The sequence below is a fragment of the Drosophila bipectinata genome, unplaced genomic scaffold (assembly GCF_030179905.1).
Source record: "Drosophila bipectinata strain 14024-0381.07 unplaced genomic scaffold, DbipHiC1v2 scaffold_40, whole genome shotgun sequence".
In the NCBI taxonomy this organism is placed as follows: domain Eukaryota; kingdom Metazoa; phylum Arthropoda; class Insecta; order Diptera; family Drosophilidae; genus Drosophila; species Drosophila bipectinata.
This window is the reverse complement of record NW_027222966.1, coordinates 12,501-22,500: the sequence shown is the minus strand read 5'-3', so window position 1 is coordinate 22,500 and position 10,000 is coordinate 12,501. Positions and strand designations below refer to the sequence as shown.

At 32.0% G+C, this 10,000-nt stretch overlaps 1 non-coding gene across 1 annotated transcript; it reads left to right on the top strand.

Moving 5' to 3' along the window:
* The first annotated feature begins 229 nt into the window (after positions 1 to 229).
* On the top strand, positions 230 to 4,179 carry LOC138927607 (large subunit ribosomal RNA). Its single transcript, XR_011444056.1, has one exon. It is a non-coding gene; the product is annotated as a large subunit ribosomal RNA (ribosomal RNA).
* The last annotated feature ends 5,821 nt before the right edge of the window (positions 4,180 to 10,000 follow it).

The following is a 10,000-nucleotide window of genomic DNA, read 5'->3' as shown; positions in this document are numbered from 1 at the left end:
ATATTAAATATAAAAGCAATTATCTCAAATATTTATAAAAGAAAAAATGAAGATATACAATTCTTTCTTTTTTCAATTCAAATAATACTGAGAAATGTCTAGCATAAAAAAAATTAAATTTTTTTTAACTAGAATTGTCTCTTATTTAAAGATGCGAAAATTGAAAATATATCAAATATATTGTTCTTCATAGAGATATATTGTTTATATATATATACATTGCTTTATACAACCTCAACTCATATGGGACTACCCCCTGAATTTAAGCATATTAATTAGGGGAGGAAAAGAAACTAACAAGGATTTTCTTAGTAGCGGCGAGCGAAAAGAAATCAGTTCAGCACTAAGTCACTTTGTCTATATGGCAAATGTGAGATGCAGTGTATGGAGCGTCAATATTCTAGTATGAGAAATTAACGATTTAAGTCCTTCTTAAATGAGGCCATTTACCCATAGAGGGTGCCAGGCCCGTATAACGTTAATGATTACTAGATGATGTTTCCAAAGAGTCGTGTTGCTTGATAGTGCAGCACTAAGTGGGTGGTAAACTCCATCTAAAACTAAATATAACCATGAGACCGATAGTAAACAAGTACCGTGAGGGAAAGTTGAAAAGAACTCTGAATAGAGAGTTAAATAGTACGTGAAACTGCTTAGAGGTTAAGCCCGATGAACCTGAATATCCATTATGGAAAATTCATCATTAAAGTTATAATATTTAAATAATATTATAGAAATAGTGTGCATTTTTTCCATATAAGGACATTGTAATCTATTAACATATATAATTTATCATAAAATATGACTTATAGTTTATTCAAATTATTATGCTTGCATTTTAACATAGGATAAATGTCATTAATTTGATAAAGTGTTGATAGATTAATAAGAATACAGTGCGTTAATTTTTCGGAATTATATAATGGCATAATTATCATTGATTTTTGTGTTTATTATATGCACTTGTATGATTAACAATGCGAAAGATTCAGGATACCTTCGGGACCCGTCTTGAAACACGGACCAAGGAGTCTAACATATGTGCAAGTTATTGGGATATAAACCTAATAGCGTAATTAACTTGACTATTAATGGGATTAGTTTTTTAACTATTTTATAGTTAATTAACACAATCCCGGGGCGTTCTATATAGTTATGTATAATAATATTTATATTATTTATGCCTCTAACTGGAACGTACCTTGAGCAGATATGCTGTGACCCGAAAGATGGTGAACTATACTTGATCAGGTTGAAGTCAGGGGAAACCCTGATGGAAGACCGAAACAGTTCTGACGTGCAAATCGATTGTCAGAATTGAGTATAGGGGCGAAAGACCAATCGAACCATCTAGTAGCTGGTTCCTTCCGAAGTTTCCCTCAGGATAGCTGGTGCATTTTAATGTTATATAAAATAATCTTATCTGGTAAAGCGAATGATTAGAGGCCTTAGGGTCGAAACGATCTTAACCTATTCTCAAACTTTAAATGGGTAAGAACCTTAACTTTCTTGATATGAAGTTTAAGGTTATGATATAATGTGCCCAGTGGGCCACTTTTGGTAAGCAGAACTGGCGCTGTGGGATGAACCAAACGTAATGTTACGGTGCCCAAATTAACAACTCATGCAGAAACCATGAAAGGCGTTGGTTGCTTAAAACAGCAGGACGGTGATCATGGAAGTCGAAATCCGCTAAGGAGTGTGTAACAACTCACCTGCCGAAGCAACTAGCCCTTAAAATGGATGGCGCTTAAGTTGTATACCTATACATTACCGCTAAAGTAGATGATTTATATTACTTGTAATATAAATTTTGAAACTTTAGTGAGTAGGAAGGTACAATGGTATGCGTAGAAGTGTTTGGCGTAAGCCTGCATGGAGCTGCTATTGGTACAGATCTTGGTGGTAGTAGCAAATAATCGAATGAGACCTTGGAGGACTGAAGTGGAGAAGGGTTTCGTGTGAACAGTGGTTGATCACGAGTTAGTCGGTCCTAAGTTCAAGGCGAAAGCCGAAAATTTTCAAGTAAAAATAAATATTACAATTATTGTGAAAATTATATACTTGAATAATTTTGAACGAAAGGGAATACGGTTCCAATTCCGTAACCTGTTGAGTATCCGTTTGTTATTAAATATGGGCCTCGTGCTCATCCTGGCAACAGGAACGACCATAAAGAAGCCGTCGAGAGATATCGGAAGAGTTTTCTTTTCTGTTTTATAGTCGTACTACCATGGAAGTCTTTCGCAGAGAGATATGGTAGATGGGCTAGAAGAGCATGACATATACTGTTGTGTCGATATTTTCTCCTCGGACCTTGAAAATTTATGGTGGGGATACGCAAACTTCTCAACAGGCCGTACCAATATCCGCAGCTGGTCTCCAAGGTGAAGAGTCTCTAGTCGATAGAATAATGTAGGTAAGGGAAGTCGGCAAATTAGATCCGTAACTTCGGGATAAGGATTGGCTCTGAAGATTGAGATAGTCGGGCTTGATTGGGAAACAATAATATGGTTTATGTGCTCGTTCTGGGTAAATAGAGTTATAATCATTTATGGTTGTAACTTGTTCCCCGGATAGTTTAGTTACGTATCCAATTGTGGAACTTTCTTGCTAAAATTTTTAAGAATACTAGTTGGGTCAAACCAATTAGTTCTTATTAATTATAACGATTATCAATTAACAATCAATTCAGAACTGGCACGGACTTGGGGAATCCGACTGTCTAATTAAAACAAAGCATTGTGATGGCCCTAGCGGGTGTTGACACAATGTGATTTCTGCCCAGTGCTCTGAATGTCAAAGTGAAGAAATTCAAGTAAGCGCGGGTCAACGGCGGGAGTAACTATGACTCTCTTAAGGTAGCCAAATGCCTCGTCATCTAATTAGTGACGCGCATGAATGGATTAACGAGATTCCTTCTGTCCCTATCTACTATCTAGCGAAACCACAGCCAAGGGAACGGGCTTGGAATAATTAGCGGGGAAAGAAGACCCTTTTGAGCTTGACTCTAATCTGGCAGTGTAAGGAGACATAAGAGGTGTAGAATAAGTGGGAGATATTAGACTTCGGTTTGGTATCGACAATGAAATACCACTACTCTTATTGTTTCCTTACTTACTTGATTAAATGGAACGTGTATCATTTCCTAGCCATTATACGGATATATTTATTATATCTTATGGTATTGGGTTTTGATGCAAGCTTCTTGATCAAAGTATCACGAGTTTGTTATATAATCGCAAACAAATTCTTTAATGAGAGATGCATTCATGTATTATCGATTTGAAAATTTGGTATAACTCCAATTACTCAGGTATGATCCAATTCAAGGACATTGCCAGGTAGGGAGTTTGACTGGGGCGGTACATCTCTCAAATAATAACGGAGGTGTCCCAAGGCCAGCTCAGTGCGGACAGAAACCACACATAGAGCAAAAGGGCAAATGCTGACTTGATCTCGGTGTTCAGTACACACAGGGACAGCAAAAGCTCGGCCTATCGATCCTTTTGGTTTAAAGAGTTTTTAACAAGAGGTGTCAGAAAAGTTACCATAGGGATAACTGGCTTGTGGCGGCCAAGCGTTCATAGCGACGTCGCTTTTTGATCCTTCGATGTCGGCTCTTCCTATCATTGTGAAGCAAAATTCACCAAGCGTTGGATTGTTCACCCATGCAAGGGAACGTGAGCTGGGTTTAGACCGTCGTGAGACAGGTTAGTTTTACCCTACTAATGACAAAACGTTGTTGCGACAGCATTCCTGCGTAGTACGAGAGGAACCGCAGGTACGGACCAATGGCACAATACTTGTTCGAGCGAACAGTGGTATGACGCTACGTCCGTTGGATTATGCCTGAACGCCTCTAAGGTCGTATCCGTGCTGGACTGCAATGATAAATAAGGGGCAATTTGCATTGTATGGCTTCTAAACCATTTAAAGTTTATTATTTATATTTTAAACGACAATGGATGTGATGCCAATGTAATTTGTAACATAGTAAATTGGGAGGATCTTTGATCACCTGATGCCATGCTAGTTACATATGAAAACATTATTTAATACAATGACAAAGCCTAGAATCAATTGTAAACGACTTTTGTAACGGGCAAGGTGTTGTAAGTGGTTGAGCAGCTGCCATACTGCGATCCACTGAAGCTTATCCTTTGCTTGATGATTCGAAATATAAAAAAAATGTAAATATGCATGTGTAAATATGTATATTTAGTATAAAAAATCTTTATATGCTATATCTAAGAAAGCATATAAGGATTTATCACGGGTTGTCCACGTTTCCCTACTAATTGTGGCCTACTAACTGTTTCGTCATCTTATTAGTGACGTGAAAAATGAAAATAATATTTTTCATTTATATTGTTATAAGTCTTAAACCTTAAGACGGCGGGAGTTGAATTACTTTCGTTTAGGTAGCCAAATGCCTCGTCATCTTATTAGTGACGTGAAAAATGAAAATAATATTTTTCATTTATATTGTTATAAGTCTTAAACCTTATAACGGCGGAAGATGAATTACTTTCTTTTAGGTAGCCAAATGCCTCGTCATCTTATTAGTGACGTGAAAAATGAAAATAATATTTTTCATTTATATTGTTATAAGTCTTAAACTTTAAGACGGCGGGAGTTGAATTACTTTCGCATAGGTAGCCAAATGCCTCGTCATCTTATTAGTGACGCGCATGATTCAATTCAAGAGATTCCTTCTGTCCCTATTTAAAACCTCACGGATATTAAAAATATTAAACATATATTGTTATAAGTCTTAAACCTTAAGACGGCGGGAGTTGAATTACTTTCGCATAGGTAGCCAAATGCCTCGTCATCTTATTAGTGACGCGCATGATTCAATTCAAGAGATTCCTTCTGTCCCTATTTAAAACCTCACGGATATTAAAAATATTAAACATATATTGTTATAAGTCTTAAACCTTAAGACGGCGGGAGTTGAATTACTTTCGCATAGGTAGCCAAATGCCTCGTCATCTTATTAGTGACGTGAAAAATGAAAATAATATTTTTCATTTATATTGTTATAAGTCTTAAACTTTAAGACGGCGGGAGTTGAATTACTTTCGCATAGGTAGCCAAATGCCTCGTCATCTTATTAGTGACGTGAAAAATGAAAATAATATTTTTCATTTATATTGTTATAAGTCTTAAACCTTATAACGGCGGAAGATGAATTACTTTCGTTTAGGTAGCCAAATGCCTCGTCATCTTAATAGTGACGTGAAAAATGAAAATAATATTTTTCATTTATATTGTTATAAGTCTTAAACTTTAAGACGGCGGGAGTTGAATTACTTTCGCATAGGTAGCCAAATGCCTCGTCATCTTATTAGTGACGTGAAAAATGAAAATAATATTTTTCATTTATATTGTTATAAGTCTTAAACCTTATAACGGCGGAAGATGAATTACTTTCGTTTAGGTAGCCAAATGCCTCGTCATCTTATTAGTGACGTGAAAAATGAAAATAATATTTTTCATTTATATTGTTATAAGTCTTAAACTTTAAGACGGCGGGAGTTGAATTACTTTCGCATAGGTAGCCAAATGCCTTGTCATCTTATTAGTGACGCGCATGATTCAATTCAAGAGATTCCTTCTGTCCCTATTTAAAACCTCACGGATATTAAAAATATTAAACATATATTGTTATAAGTCTTAAACCTTAAGACGGCGGGAGTTGAATTACTTTCGCATAGGTAGCCAAATGCCTCGTCATCTTATTAGTGACGCGCATGATTCAATTCAAGAGATTCCTTCTGTCCCTATTTAAAACCTCACGGATATTAAAAATATTAAACATATATTGTTATAAGTCTTAAACCTTAAGACGGCGGGAGTTGAATTACTTTCGCATAGGTAGCCAAATGCCTCGTCATCTTATTAGTGACGCGCATGATTCAATTCAAGAGATTCCTTCTGTCCCTATTTAAAACCTCACGGATATTAAAAATATTAAACATATATTGTTATAAGTCTTAAACCTTAAGACGGCGGGAGTTGAATTACTTTCGCATAGGTAGCCAAATGCCTTGTCATCTTATTAGTGACGCGCATGATTCAATTCAAGAGATTCCTTCTGTCCCTATTTAAAACCTCACGGATATTAAAAATATTAAACATATATTGTTATAAGTCTTAAACCTTAAGACGGCGGGAGTTGAATTACTTTCGCATAGGTAGCCAAATGCCTCGTCATCTTATTAGTGACGCGCATGATTCAATTCAAGAGATTCCTTCTGTCCCTATTTAAAACCTCACGGATATTAAAAATATTAAACATATATTGTTATAAGTCTTAAACCTTAAGACGGCGGGAGTTGAATTACTTTCGCATAGGTAGCCAAATGCCTCGTCATCTTATTAGTGACGCGCATGATTCAATTCAAGAGATTCCTTCTGTCCCTATTTAAAACCTCACGGATATTAAAAATATTAAACATATATTGTTATAAGTCTTAAACCTTAAGACGGCGGGAGTTGAATTACTTTCGCATAGGTAGCCAAATGCCTCGTCATCTTATTAGTGACGCGCATGATTCAATTCAAGAGATTCCTTCTGTCCCTATTTAAAACCTCACGGATATTAAAAATATTAAACATATATTGTTATAAGTCTTAAACCTTAAGACGGCGGGAGTTGAATTACTTTCGCATAGGTAGCCAAATGCCTCGTCATCTTATTAGTGACGCGCATGATTCAATTCAAGAGATTCCTTCTGTCCCTATTTAAAAACTCACGAATATTAAAAATATTAAAAATATTTTCATATGGATATGCAATCGTATGGATATCCAAATATGTGTGGGAAAGTCGTACTTCCTATACGATAAATGACCGGATTGACGAAACCGTGTTCAAAAAGGTATATAGGGTAGGTGGTGTTCGGCCTACCAATATAATATTAAAATAATATTATATTAAACAGAAGATCGCCAGTATTAATATATAAGCATATGGTTATGAATACATATGCATATAACATATATGAAAATATATGAATATATAAAAAAAAATATATATGAATATGAAAATATTTATATGTATATGGAATATATGGTAGGTGATGATGTTAGCCTACCATATAATATATAATATAATAATTTAATTATATTATATTAAATATGGAAATATTAAAAATATATTAAAAATATTAAAAATATTTTCATATGGATATGCAATCGTATGGATATCCAAATATGTGTGGGAAAGTCATACTTCCCATACAATAAATGACCGGATTGACGAAACCGTGTTCAAAAAGGTATATAGGGTAGGTGGTGTTCAGCCTGCCAATATAATATTAAAATAATATTATATTAAACAGAAGACCGCCAGTATTAATATATGAGCATATGGTTATGAATACATATGCATATAACATATATGAAAATATATGAATATAAAAAAATATATATGGATATGAAAATATTTATATGTATATGAAATATATGGTAGGTGATGAGGATAGCCTACCATATAATATATAATATAATAATTTAATTATATTATATTAAATATGGAAATATTAAAAATATATTAAAAATATTAAAAATATTTTCATATGGATATGCAATCGTATGGATATCCAAATATGTGTGGGAAAGTCATACTTCCCATACAATAAATGACCGGATTGACGAAACCGTGTTCAAAAAGGTATATAGGGTAGGTGGTGTTCGGCCTACCAATATAATATTAAAATAATATTATATTAAACAGAAGACCGCCAGTATTAATATATGAGCATATGGTTATGAATACATATGCATATAACATATATGAAAATATATGAATATAAAAAAATATATATGGATATGAAAATATTTATATGTATATGAAATATATGGTAGGTGATGGTGATAGCCTACCATATAATATATAATATAATAATTTAATTATATTATATTAAATATGGAAATATTAAAAATATATTAAAAATATTAAAAATATTTTCATATGGATATGCAATCGTATGGATATCCAAATATGTGTGGGAAAGTCATACTTCCCATACAATAAATGACCGGATTGACGAAACCGTGTTCAAAAAGGTATATAGGGTAGGTGGTGTTCGGCCTACCAATATAATATTAAAATAATATTATATTAAACAGAAGACCGCCAGTATTAATATATAAGCATATGGTTATGAATACATATGCATATAACATATATGAAAATATATGAATATAAAAAAATATATATGGATATGAAAATATTTATATGTATATGAAATATATGGTAGGTGATGGTGATAGCCTACCATATAATATATAATATAATAATTTAATTATATTATATTAAATATGGAAATATTAAAAATATATTAAAAATATTAAAAATATTTTCATATGGATATGCAATCGTATGGATATCCAAATATGTGTGGGAAAGTCATACTTCCCATACAATAAATGACCGGATTGACGAAACCGTGTTCAAAAAGGTATATAGGGTAGGTGGTGTTCAGCCTGCCAATATAATATTAAAATAATATTATATTAAACAGAAGATCGCCAGTATTAATATATAAGCATATGGTTATGAATACATATGCATATAACATATATGAAAATATATGAATATATAAAAAAAATATATATGAATATGAAAATATTTATATGTATATGGAATATATGGTAGGTGATGATGTTAGCCTACCATATAATATATAATATAATAATTTAATTATATTATATTAAATATGGAAATATTAAAAATATATTAAAAATATTAAAAATATTTTCATATGGATATGCAATCGTATGGATATCCAAATATGTGTGGGAAAGTCATACTTCCCATACAATAAATGACCGGATTGACGAAACCGTGTTCAAAAAGGTATATAGGGTAGGTGGTGTTCAGCCTGCCAATATAATATTAAAATAATATTATATTAAACAGAAGACCGCCAGTATTAATATATAAGCATATGGTTATGAATACATATGCATATAACATATATGAAAATATATGAATATAAAAAAAATATATATGGATATGAAAATATTTATATGTATATGAAATATATGGTAGGTGATGGGATAGCCTACCATATAATATATAATATAATAATTTAATTATATTATATTAAATATGGAAATATTAAAAATATATTAAAAATATTAAAAATATTTTCATATGGATATGCAATCGTATGGATATCCAAATATGTGTGGGAAAGTCATACTTCCCATACAATAAATGACCGGATTGACGAAACCGTGTTCAAAAAGGTATATAGGGTAGGTGGTGTTCGGCCTACCAATATAATATTAAAATAATATTATATTAAACAGAAGACCGCCAGTATTAATATATGAGCATATGGTTATGAATACATATGCATATAACATATATGAAAATATATGAATATAAAAAAATATATATGGATATGAAAATATTTATATGTATATGAAATATATGGTAGGTGATGGTGATAGCCTACCATATAATATATAATATAATAATTTAATTATATTATATTAAATATGGAAATATTAAAAATATATTAAAAATATTAAAAATATTTTCATATGGATATGCAATCGTATGGATATCCAAATATGTGTGGGAAAGTCATACTTCCCATACAATAAATGACCGGATTGACGAAACCGTGTTCAAAAAGGTATATAGGGTAGGTGGTGTTCGGCCTACCAATATAATATTAAAATAATATTATATTAAACAGAAGACCGCCAGTATTAATATATAAGCATATGGTTATGAATACATATGCATATAACATATATGAAAATATATGAATATAAAAAAATATATATGGATATGAAAATATTTATATGTATATGAAATATATGGTAGGTGATGGTGATAGCCTACCATATAATATATAATATAATAATTTAATTATATTATATTAAATATGGAAATATTAAAAATATATTAAAAATATTAAAAATATTTTCATATGGATATGCAATCGTATGGATATCCAAATATGTGTGG